At 40.5% G+C, this 12,523-nt stretch overlaps 1 non-coding gene across 1 annotated transcript; it reads right to left on the bottom strand.

Moving 5' to 3' along the window:
* Window positions 1-260: 260 nt before the first annotated feature.
* LOC112738821 (small nucleolar RNA R71) lies at window positions 261-364 on the bottom strand. The gene has a single exon (XR_003169777.1). It is a non-coding gene; the product is annotated as a small nucleolar RNA R71 (small nucleolar RNA).
* Window positions 365-12,523: the final 12,159 nt, after the last annotated feature.

Genomic DNA, 12,523 nt, shown 5'->3' with positions numbered 1-12,523 from the left:
CACTTGTGGAGGATCATTGTTCATTTGGTGGGAGTGCTAATGAAGATCCAAACCAACATCTCACAAAATTCCTGAGAATTTGCGACACTGTGAAGTCCAATGGAGTCCAGGAAGATACCTATAAACTGCTCTTGTTCCCATTTTCACTTAGGGACAAGGCTGCTAAGTGGCTGGAATCATTCCCAAGGGGGAGCCTAACAACCTGGGATGAGGTGGAAAGCAAGTTTCTGGCACGTTTCTACCCCCCACAAAAGGTCAATAGGCTTCGATCTGAGGTTCAGACTTTTAGACAACAAGATGGTGAAACTCTCTACGAGGCATGGGAGAGGTTCAAGGATTTGACAAGGAAATGCCCACCAGACATGTTCCATGACTGGGTGCAATTGCATATTTTCTATGAGGGACTTTCTTATGAATCAAGGAAGGCTGTAGACCATTCATCAGGAGGTTCATTGAACAGGAAAAAGACTGTGGAAGAAGCCATTGAAGTGATTGAGACAGTGGCTGAGAATGAGTACTACTATGCTTCAGAGAGACACAACACTAAGGGAGTCATGGAGCTGAACCATGTTGATACAATTTTAGCCCAAAACAAGGTGTTTGCCAAGCAACTAGCAGAGCTCACCAGGAAATTAGAAACAAAGCAAGTGGCTGCAATACACACACAAGATCAAGAGGAAGTAAGCACTGAAGGAGGTGATTGGGAAGAGGCCAATTATGTAGGAAATCAACAAAGGCAACCATATGATCCACATTCCAACACTTACAACCCAGGCTGGAAAAACCACCCAAACTTTGGCTGGGGAAACCAGCAAAACCAACATAACAAGTCCACATACCAAAACTCCAACCAAAGATCATACCAAGCCACACAAAACACTTACTCCCAACCATCATATCATGGCCAAAATAATCAACCTACCCAACCTAATCCGAACCAACAATTTCAAGATCAATTAAACAGGATAGAAGGAATGCTGGCAAACATGGGTCAGGACATAAGTGAGTTGAAAAGCTTTAGGGATGATGTAAGATCTACCTTAAGGAACCATGGTGAAAAACTCAAGAGGATGGAGTCTCAAGTAGGAGAGCTATCTCAACAGGCCCCCAAGTCAACTGCAGTGTTCCCTAGTGACACAGAAAAGAATCCTAAAGGGGAACAAAAGGGAGTGAGATGGGAAGAATGCAAGGCCATCACCATATTGAAGGAAGTCTCAGAAGAAGAAGGAATCAGACCCTCAGAACAGGAGCCAGAAATCTTGAAGGAAGGTGTGGAAGAAGCTAAGCATGAAAGTGAAACTGAGCAAGCCAAGGAACTACAAAAAGGCATGCTGGAAACATACCAACCAAAAGCACCATTTCCTCAGAGGTTAGGAGGAGGAGAAAAAGGGAAAACCTATTCAAGGTTTTTAGAGACATTTAAGTCTCTCCATATCAATATTCCCTTTCTTGAGATTCTCCAGCAGATGCCTACACATATCAAGTATTTAAAGGAATTGCTGAGCAAGAAAAGAGTTTTGAAGGGAGGACAAACTGTAATAATGAACAAAGAATGCAGTGCCCTCATCAAGAAGGACATAGTCTCTAAGAAAACAGACCCAGGAAGTTTTCATATCCCCTGCATCATAGGGGAAACAAAAATTGACAGAGGATTCTGTGATCTAGGAGCTAGCATAAATGTGATGCCTCTGACTCTTATGAAGAGGCTACAACTGAATGAGGTGAGATCCACTGATGTAATCATACAACTGGCTGACAAAACTCAGAAGCAAGCTGAAGGGGTAGTTGAAAATGTGCTGGTGAAAGTGGGAAATTATTTCTTCCCCGCAGACTTTGTCATTTTGGACATGGAGGAAAGCTACCTACACCCTATCATTCTGGGAAGGCCATTTCTAGCCACTGCTAGAGCGCTCATAGATGTAGAACAAGGAGAGCTAATCTTGAGAATACATGATGAACAGCTCATTTTCAATGTTTTCAAACCTGCATCTGAGCCTGAACCAGAACCTGAAAAGCCTAAGGATGATAGTAGCCATCTGTGTTTGGAGGAAAGCAATCCAGCAGCTGAAACTCTGAAACAGTCCTTGGAAGGCAAACAAGAATTGCAAGAGTTAAAGCCACAAGAATCAATAGAAACAGATCAAAAGGATCCTCCTGGCATAAGGGTCAATGAAGAAATCCTCAAGAGAAAGGGAAGAATTGTAAAGAAATTGCCAAGAGGGTGGAGAAACAAGAAAATTCCCACTGAAGGTTTCTCTCCGGGAGATAAAGTGATATCAAGTCATTATCTGCCAATCCCACTGGGCCTCAAAACCATTCCTTCCCAGCTCCCTCAAGTGTTCACAATCAGGAAAGTTCTTTCTATGGAACATTTGGAAATCATGAAGGAATCAAATGGGGACGTTTTCATAGTGAGAGGAGAGGACATCAAGCACTACAATCCACCCTAACAAGGGGCAACCGTCAAGCTAATGACGTTAAAGAAGCGCTTGTTGGGAGGCAACCCAACCTGAGGTAATACTCCCTTGCTGTTTCTTTTATTTGTTTCAATAAAAAGGTGAAGTAGTTTCTGTGCATTGCAAAGAATTAAGTTTGGTGTTTTACACTAAACAATGAATTCGTGGATCAATAATTCAAAGGGGAATGTGTGACTCTAAGTTTGGTGTTCCACCACACATATCAACTGAACACAACAACCTTTGAATTATATGAAAGGAACAACCATTCTAAGCAATCATAGGAATGCTTAAAATCCTTAGCAGCAACTTCATTCCAAGGAGAATTCAAGGACTCAAAGAGCAGAGGAGTAAGTAGGAGACTAAGTTTGGTGTTCACACACCAACTTAAGACTCAGACACTTGCCCATATATAGTTGAGCTAACCACTCAAGTGCTTGAGAAGCAAGCAACTTCATCACTCTTTGCAGGAAAGGAAACAAGGATCTTAGAAAGAACATGAAGCAACAACTAGGAGAAGAAGGAGAAATCAAATTGTTTCCTGGCAACAAAGAGAAAACAAGAAATTTCACAAGGTGGTGGTGTTCCTTGACCATTCTTTAAAAGGCAAACAAAATCATGCTTGTTCTGGTTTAAACTGTAATTGTTGAATCTTTCTGGAATGTAAAGTTTTTAGTATGAGTGTCTGTTTACTGCTTTGAATAAAGTGAATGCCTAGATGTTTGGATATAACTTCACCTTCTTAAACAAATGCTTGCCATGCTTGTTCTGTTTCCAAAAATAAAAGAAAAGTTTGAACAAAAGTAGCTTGGCTCAATTAGTGACAAATCAAGTAGAATTAAGTGGTGGTATGCATGCTTGATTGTTTAGTCAGATCACTGGAAATTGAGTGTAGAATTATCATTTTTGTGTATAAGTTTGAATACTGTCTATGGATCTTGATGAATAAATGTCTTTGGCCATGAAAAAGAAAGAAAAAGAAGAAGAAAAAGCCACTGAAAAAGGGCAACCAAAAAGCAAATAAATTGAGAAAATAAGCTAGGCACCAATGGTTTGAACTTCTGAGACAAATGCCTGTGGTGTTTATGTATTAAGGATATGCTTGGATGAATAGGTTCTGAGGAGTGTTTCAACACTTGGTAACTTGGATTAACTAACCCGGGATTATCAACCAAAAGTCCATTATCAAGAGCAACCTAAATACAAAACATTTAGTCACACAAAGAGGTGCTGGGCACCAATGTCTCAAGAAGAAATGTGAACTAAAATGCCTGTAGTGGATATGTGTAGTGCACTGATAAGAAAAAGAAAATGCCAAAGGCTTGTGCAACACATGACACTAAGCAAACAAGGAGCAAAGGAGCTCTAAGAAAAAGAAAAGAAAAACAAAGAAGAGAAAAGTGCCAACGACATAAGAATAACAAGAGGCCATAGCAGTGTTTGATGGATGCAATGAAAAAGTGATAATCTTACCTGATAAGAATGAAAAAGTGATGCTGCAACTTTCTGCATAAAACCCTTTTGATGAACTTCAAATGCTTGCTAATATAGCCAATGTAATTGCTTTCTGTTTCATACTTTCTTCTCAAATAATTCAGGACTTGCTTAGGGACAAGCAAGCATTAAGTTTGGTGTTGTGATGCCAAGGCATCTTAGGCTAGTTTCACTAGCATTTTTCTGTTAGTTTTAGTTGTTTTATGCATTTTCTTGAGCTTAAAGTAACCAAGAATGGTTAAATGAATAACAAAGCAATGAACCATCCAAACAGTATGATTTTGATGCAAATTCCATGAGTTTTTAGTTATATTACTTGAATGCTATGAATGGAAGATTTCTCATGAAATTTTGCAAGACTTTGATGCAATTGTTTGGATGATTTCAGGGAAGAAGAGGCTAGGCAAGGAAGCAACAAAATCAATAAAGGAAGCTTGAATATCACATGTGGAGTTTAAGTTCCAGTTTAAGCTTAAACTGGAACTTAAACTACCAAGCCATATAATGCTGGAAATGGCGTTTAAGTTCCAGTTTAAGCCTAAACTGGAGCTTAAACGCCAGAATCATGAAGGCTAAGAAATGCTGGAACTGGCGTTTAACCTCCAGTTTAACCTTAAACTGGAAGTTAAACGCCAGAATGAGAATTTCACCAAGGGAGCATTTCCACGTTTAAGCTCCAGTTCAACCTTAAACTGGAGCTTAAACGTGTTCGACACAATTTCTCACCAGGAAGCATTTCCACGTTTAACCTCCAGTTTAACCTTAAACTGGAGGTTAAACGCTAGAAGTAAGAAAGGCACCAGGAGCATTTCCACGTTTAAGCTCCAGTTTAACCTTAAACAGGAGCTTAAACGTGTTTGACTATTTCTCTCCTCCAGGGTTGCTTTCTCATTTCCACGTTTAAGCTTCAGTTTAACCTTAAACTGAAGCTTAAACGTGTTCGACCCAATTGCTCCTCCTGGGTTGCTTTCTTCCATTTCCACGTTTAAGTTTCAGTTTAACCTTAAACTGAAACTTAAACTTCAACTTAAATGCCACTTTTTGAAAGGGGTTTCTGGGCCAAATATATTGAAGTTTAAGTTAGCATTTGAGCACAAACATTAACTTAAACGTATTATGGTATGAAACCCAATTGAATATCATGGTTTATGGGATTGGGCCTAAAGAATTGATGAGTCTGGAGCTTCAATTTGTTGAGTCTTGTGTCATTACTTGTTTATCACTAAGTTTGCTCAATGAATGTTACAGAATTGGATCACTGCCTCATCAGGATTATGGACCATAAACCCAAAGCAAAAGGAAATCAGGGAAAGGCCTCAAAGCCCAAGAAACACAACAGAAGCTCAATTTAGAAAGTGTATAAATAGGATAGAATTTAAGTTAGTTGGAATTTTTTCAGGGGGAGAACTTTGGATCATTTTCTTTTAGTTTGTAATTGAATTCAGAGCTATGACTCACTAAACCCCTTTCATTGGGTTAGGGATCTCTATTGTAATTCAATGAATCAATAATAGTTTTATCTTCTTCTTCAATCTTTTCTCTTGAATTTTGTTAGAAAGCTTCTCGATCTAATTCCATTGGGTAGTTGTCTTGGGAAAGAAACTACCCATAATTGGAATCCTTCGGAACCTTGGGAAAGGAATGGAGGATTCATGCTAGAGAAGCTTTCTCACAGTGAATTGGATTGGGGTTTGGATGGATATTGTGACATGTAATCCTACCAAATTGTGGTTCATGAAACTGTGTGGTATAATCAGTGATCAAGCATCATCTCTTCTTATGAACATTTAAACCAAGGGATTGGGAATTTGTTTGTTTTTAGAGAAAATTGGTGAGCCAAGGGATTGGGATCCAATCATATAAGATTGCCAAGCAAAATTCAATGAATGCATTGGTTGAGGAAGGGATAAAAGTTGTTTTGATTCGGAGATCTCAATATCTCCTAACACCCAATGAACTCCCCATTTCTGATTTACCACCTTCTCTTTACATTCTGCAATTAAATTCATGCAATCACCCCCATCCCTTTTAATTTCAGCAATTTAGCTTCTCGCTCTTTAATTCATGCAATTTTACATTCCGCAATTCTCATCTAAATCTTGATTTCGCTCAACTAGAACATACTTCTAATCCGAATTGCTCACTCAACCAATCCTTGTGGGATTCGACCTCACTCTATTGTGAGTTTTTACTTGACGATAACCGGTGCACTTGCCGGAAGGAATTTTGCCGATCGTGCAATTTCCTAAATCGTAGCATATCAAGTTTATGCACATCAAGGTCCAAGAATGAGGATTACAAAATAACTTAGAAGAGATTGACCTGACGAAGTCGGTCTCCTACAACAAACAAGTTATAAAAGTAATCCCTGAAAGAGACCTGACAAAGGTCCAAGAAAGAGGATTACGAAATAACTTAGAAAAGATCGACCTGACGAAGTCGGTCTCCTACAACAGACAAGTTATAAAAGTAATCCCTGAAAGAAACCTGACAAAGGTCCAAGAAAGAGGATTACGAAATAACTTAGAAGAGATCGACCTGACGAAGTCAGTCTCCTACAACAGACAAGTTATAAAAGTAATCCCTGAAAGAGACCTGACAAAGGTCCAAGAAAGAGGATTACGAAATAACTTAGAAGAGATCGACCTGACGAAGTTGGTCTCCTACAACAAACAAGTTATAAAAGTAATCCTTAAAAGAGACCTGACAAAGGTCCAAGAAAGAGGATTACGAAATAACTTAGAAGAGATCGACCTGACGAAGTCAGTCTCCTACAACAGACAAGTTATAAAAGTAATCCCTGAAAGAGACCTGACAAAGGTCCAAGAAAGAGGATTACGAAATAACTTAGAAGAGATCGACCTGACGAAGTTGGTCTCCTACAACAAACAAGTTATAAAAGTAATCCTTAAAAGAGACCTGACAAAGGTCCAAGAAAGAGGATTACGAAATAACTTAGAAGAGATCGACCTGACGAAGTCGGTCTCCTACAACAAACAAGTTATAAAAGTAATCCCTGAAAGAGACCTGACAAAGGTCCAAGAAAGAGGATTACGAAATAACTTAGAAGAGATCGACCTGACGAAGTCGGTCTCCTACAACAGACAAGTTATAAAAGTAATCCCTGAAAGAGACCTGACAAAGGTCCAAGAGAGAGGATTACGAAATAACTTAGAAAACATCGACCTGACGAAGTCAGTCTCCTACAACAAACAAGTTATAAAAGTAGTCCCTGAAAGAGACCTGACAAGGTCTGAAAAAGAGGACTACAAAAATAACTAGAAGGAGGACCAACGTAAAGAAATCGGTTATGGATTAATACAAGTAAGAGCCAGAAAACCGAAATACAAGTTGGATCCACACATCCACAACCTCAAAAGATCCAAGCCACAAGTAATAAGTACAAAGCAATCCAAAGAAGCTAAACAGCAAGGCTCCAGTATTCTCAGAGAAAAGTGCCAAGACAAATGCAAACAAGCATAATGTAAAAATTATAAAGCTTCAAGGTCAGGCCCAAAAGCTTGAAAGCTACTTGTTGTTTTTCAAAATCAAAAGTTGCTAAACAAGCAACCAAAAGGAGTATCAACAGTCAGCATAATATTCAAGACTACAAAAATAAAGAGTTTAAAAAGCCCACAAGTTGGGCTATCTACACAAATATCCAAGAAAATTCAGCTAAGATTAGAAGACTTCTCGGCAGCATCAGTCTGAGGTGAAGGAGGGCGAGTCTGAATAGGCACACATACACAGTACCATCATCCCGATTTAAGATCTGGCAGTCCGGATCAGAAACGGATTGACCAGCCTCAACTAGGGGAATTGTGGAAAGTGACACTTTGATAGAAGGCACAGGGGGAGGCTCGACATCGTCATCATCCTGGTCATCAGGGACAATCTTACCATCCCTCACAACATTATCCAGGCTAAAAAGAGGAAGATCGGCCTCAGGAGCAATAATTCGAACCTGCTCCTTCAGGCTCTCGTAAGCAGCATTCACACTGCCAACAAGATGACCCTGGAGCTCAGAGTAATTAGCTCGGGCATTCTCCAACTCCTCCCTCAAACGCATCCCCTCCCGATAGGCTGTGACATATTTGTCTTTATGCCTCAATGCCGTGTCCTCAGCCAACCGCACAGAAGCCGCTAGAGCAAGGGAACTCGCCTTCTCATTCTTCAGATTCTTCTCCAGTTTGGCCACCTTCGCCTCAAGCTCCTCCTTCAAGCCCTTCATCCTATCAAACTCTTGTTTGGCCTCCTCTATAAAGGCTTTGGTGGCATGGAGAGGAAGATTTTGAGCAGTCCGATACAGGGCAGCCCCCATATGGGCCATCTTGATGCTGCTCCGAGTTATAAAATCTATATGACGAAGGAGCAAAACATCATCCATGGGGAGGGCACCATAAGGACCGATCTGTTGGTCAACAAACTCCACCGCATCAAAGTCAGGAGCGTCAAGGTTGAAAGGCTCAATTATTTTTTTGTTTTTTGCTGGGAGGAGCACCAAAAGTGGCGGCAAAAGTTTGTGGAGGGTCAGCCAGACGAACTCGAGGCGTAGAGATCACCTTCCTCGGCCCAGGAAAACTCGGAACGGGCAGCTTCACCAACACTTGAGAAGACCCCTCTCCTGCCACCTTGGCCGAAATGTTTTGAGCAGCTGCAGCCTTCTTTGCCTTCTTGAAGGCCTTCATGGAATCGTTATTTTTCGACATCTCTGAAAATTACAGAATCAACCATAGTGATAAGTTACTATCTAGAAGAAGCAAAACTAAGAAACAAGTATAGAAACAAGTCAGATAGTACCCAAAGCAGTTCGAACCAAAGATGGATCACTCAAAAATTTTTTTGTATCCAGATGGGGTGGTTCCCCCCACAAATCCTCAAGAACAACTACAAAAGCCCGCTCAACCTCATCAAGCATCTCCCATGTATAGCGAGACACTCTTACATTCTTTTGCCACTTTAGAGGGAAAGCAGGCTCGTCATTCTCATCAAGAAAAAAGGGGCGGACCCCCTCAACAGCACGGACTCGGAAGAAATAATTCTTAAAATATTTAAAAGACTCATCATACATGGCAAAAACTTTATGCCCCTGGGCTGACCTGAAAGAAACCCAGGAAGCTTTCTTTTTGGAGGAACCTCCAGGCTTGGCAGAAACAAAGATAAAGGTGTTATGCCTAACTCTTGGCAAAGCAGCTGAAATATCTTGATAAAACCCCAGGAATTTGGATGAAGTTGGGATGGAGCAATATTACACGACCACAACAAGTCGGTCTCGAAAGCAGTAAATGGAAAAGTAATGTTCAACTGACTGAAGAAATACTCATAGGCGTAGAAAAAAGGACGCTCCCCCTCGACAGAGGTAGGAAAACAAACCCTCTCGTCAGAGTCGGGCGCCACAAGCTCATAATCTCTCTCTCGGGCACCACCACCACAAACCCTATGACGTTTCCTCAGCTCTACACAAAACTCAGCATCCACAATAGAGACACACATTAAGACAAGGGAGTCCAGCCAGTCGGACATCCCCTCGGAAACTTTAGAAGACATCTCTACAATGTTATTGCGAGAAAACATGAGGCCAACTAATCCTACAACAAGAAAAGAATATTGGATTACTAAAAAATATCTCGGGCAAAGGACGAAACAACTCGACCAATATGATGCAGAAGAACAAATAGAAAAGGAAAACCCCAAGACTCAAACCAAAGTCCTGGGGCATCCTTTGGAGGCAGTAATAAAGCAAGGTTTCAGGAAAAATCTACAGCTTACATCTCGGCATCCCCCAAACAAAAAAAAAGAAGATTTCAAACAGCAAGCATTTTCACAGGAGAAAGACAAAACACAAAAAAGTACAAAAAGTCATCAAAGCCACTATCTTTTTACAGTCTATCAGCAAAAAGCTTCGACAACATCAAACACGCCAAGCAGAAATCATCAAAGACACAGCTTTTTCTCCAGAATCAAACAAATTATCATCAAAAGCACAAACGAAAACCGTGATAACATGCAAAAGCCCTAAGAGCGTCAAGCAATAGGAAAGACGAAAAGATTCATACAAAAGGGCGAAGAAACATCAGAGCATGCATTACGATAGTAACCAGACATAGCAAAAGCAGAAAGATACAAACTTTCTCAAAGCAAAATCGAAACTTTCTCACCATCAGGGGAAAAAAATGACGAAGAAGGAAAGGAAGAAAGAACCAACCTGAAATGAAGAAAGAAGCATCAAAAACGGAATCGCCCGGAAAATTGCCGAATGATGCCATAAAGCAAAGACAAAGCGCAGTCAAAAAGTGAGAAAGTAAAGGAAGAAGTTACGAAGAAGAACGAAGAAGAGAAACCATTTTTCTGAATGCAGAAATTCAAAATAAAGCCAAAGGAAATGGGGCAATTAATGCCAATTAATGAAGGAATTTAACCCTCGCACGTTCCCTAGAAGCGCTAATACATAAGTGCGCGTTTTTAGAGAAAAACGTTCCACATTCAAAAAGGTTCTACAAAGGAAGGAATCGACTAAATGCTTGAGTTCGACTTCACTAGAGAAGGACCGAAGTCAAGGACTTGGCCCCAAAAAAGAAGACCGAGCTCAAGCAGGGGCACTGTTCATACACTGGGTCGAGCTATCCGACCTGGGATGATTGGAGACAAAGCGACCGACCTCTTCAGGTCAGGGTAGCCGACCTCTTCTAAAAGAGGTCGGCCAAATCGACAGGAAAGCCCAATAAAGGGCCCAAATAGCGGAACACAACCCAAATTCAAAGGCAACCCAAGCCTATAGAGATAAAGGCGGTTCCCTTAAAGATAAGCTGACTTCACTTAAAATAAGATAAGATAAGATAAGATAACTGACTTATCTTATCAGAAAGGTCAGCCCACACTACTATAAATACACTAGAGCACCCAGGTATAACTCATACTCTAATTCTACAATAAACCTGCTTAATACCCGTGCTAACTTAAGCATTGGAGTCTCTTGCAGGTACCCCCCACCCTCCGGTGACCAAGGATCAGAAGTGTAGCCAGTCCAACAAGTCAGACACAACAGCTCCGGCCGCCACCAGCCAGCCGGACACGTCATCTCCGACCAGTACAGAAGATCTCATCCGAGATCGACCTACAGTTTCAGGTAACCCTCGGAACAAAAAGCAAATCCTTGAAAGCATGATTAGGAGGAGACTTGAGTGATTAAACCCAAAACACCGAGCGATGGGAGTGTATACACACCAAGTGAAGGTTCAATTACTCAATTCTATGTTTCCACTTCACTTATCATGTATTCTTGCAAGTTGCTTCATTTTGAAACTTGAATCAATTCTTTAGATTTTGATTGCATTGAGCTACTTCTTTGCTTAGCCCTATATGTCTATATACTTGCTTGGAATTTGATTGTTTGTTTTCACCAAATCAATAGCACATTATATATATATACTTGCATGCATATAGATAGTTGCATTAAATAAGTCATTACCCCTTTTGATCATTCTCCTTGTTTGATTTAGCATGAAGACATGCTATTGTTTAAGTGTGGGGGAATTGATGAGTCCATATTTGATGAGATATTTTGACTTGACTTGAATGGATTTCATCACATAAACTCACACTTATTCACCAAAATAGCATACTTTTGTGATTTCTCCCTAATTTGAACATAAATGTGAAAACATGCATTTTTGTGCTTAAATTGAGCAATTTAATCCCACTTTTATTCCATTCGATGCCGTGATATGTTTTTTGAGTAATTTCAGGTCATTTTGGCAAGATTGGCTAGGCAAAAGTGGAAGAAAGCATGTACAAGGGAGAACACTTGAAGAAAACAAGGAAAAGCACACACAGACAAGTGTGCGTGCGCACAAGCATCTGTGCGTACGTACAAGAAGGAATTAACATGTGTACGTATGCACAACCCTCTGTGCGTACGCACAGGTCCCTGCACGTAGTTTCATTAATGAAACACGTGATACGCGATTTTGGGGGCCTTTGGCCCAGTTTTGGAGGACTTTATGCTGAATGGGAAGTGCTATATAAATGGGAATTGAAGCCATATGAAGTCATTAGAGTAGGAGGCCTCATTTTTTACAATTTTAGCATAGTTAATTAGGAGTAGGAGTAGTGTACAGTAGGGAATTCTCTCCTAGGGTTTTGATAAACCCCGTTTATAGGGTTTATCTTGTGCTTAATTTAGGAGATTTTATGACCTTTTACCCACATTTATTCAATAAAATAGCATGGTTTCATGATTGTCTCCTAATTTGTGCTTAAGTGTGAAAACATGCTTTCTAGGCCCTTAATTAGTTAAATTTAATTCACCTTTGATTCTACTAGATGCCTTGATGTCTTTCTTAGTGATTTCAGGTTTAGAAGGCTAGGAATGGATCAAAAGAATGAAGAGAAAAGCCTGCAAAGTGGAGAAATCATGGAAAAGCAAGGATTTGGGATGAGATCAATGACGCGCACACGCAGCAGACGCGCATGCGTGGATTGTGACGTTGCATGGCGACGCGTACGCGTACATGACGCGTACGCGTGGATGGAAAATTGTCAAGCGACGCATACGCATGACGTACGCGTACGCG

The sequence above is a fragment of the Arachis hypogaea genome, chromosome 13 (genome assembly GCF_003086295.3).
Source record: "Arachis hypogaea cultivar Tifrunner chromosome 13, arahy.Tifrunner.gnm2.J5K5, whole genome shotgun sequence".
Taxonomy (NCBI): Eukaryota; Viridiplantae; Streptophyta; class Magnoliopsida; order Fabales; family Fabaceae; genus Arachis; species Arachis hypogaea.
The sequence above is the reverse complement of the archived record's forward strand: the minus strand, read 5'-3'. Positions and strand labels throughout refer to the sequence as shown.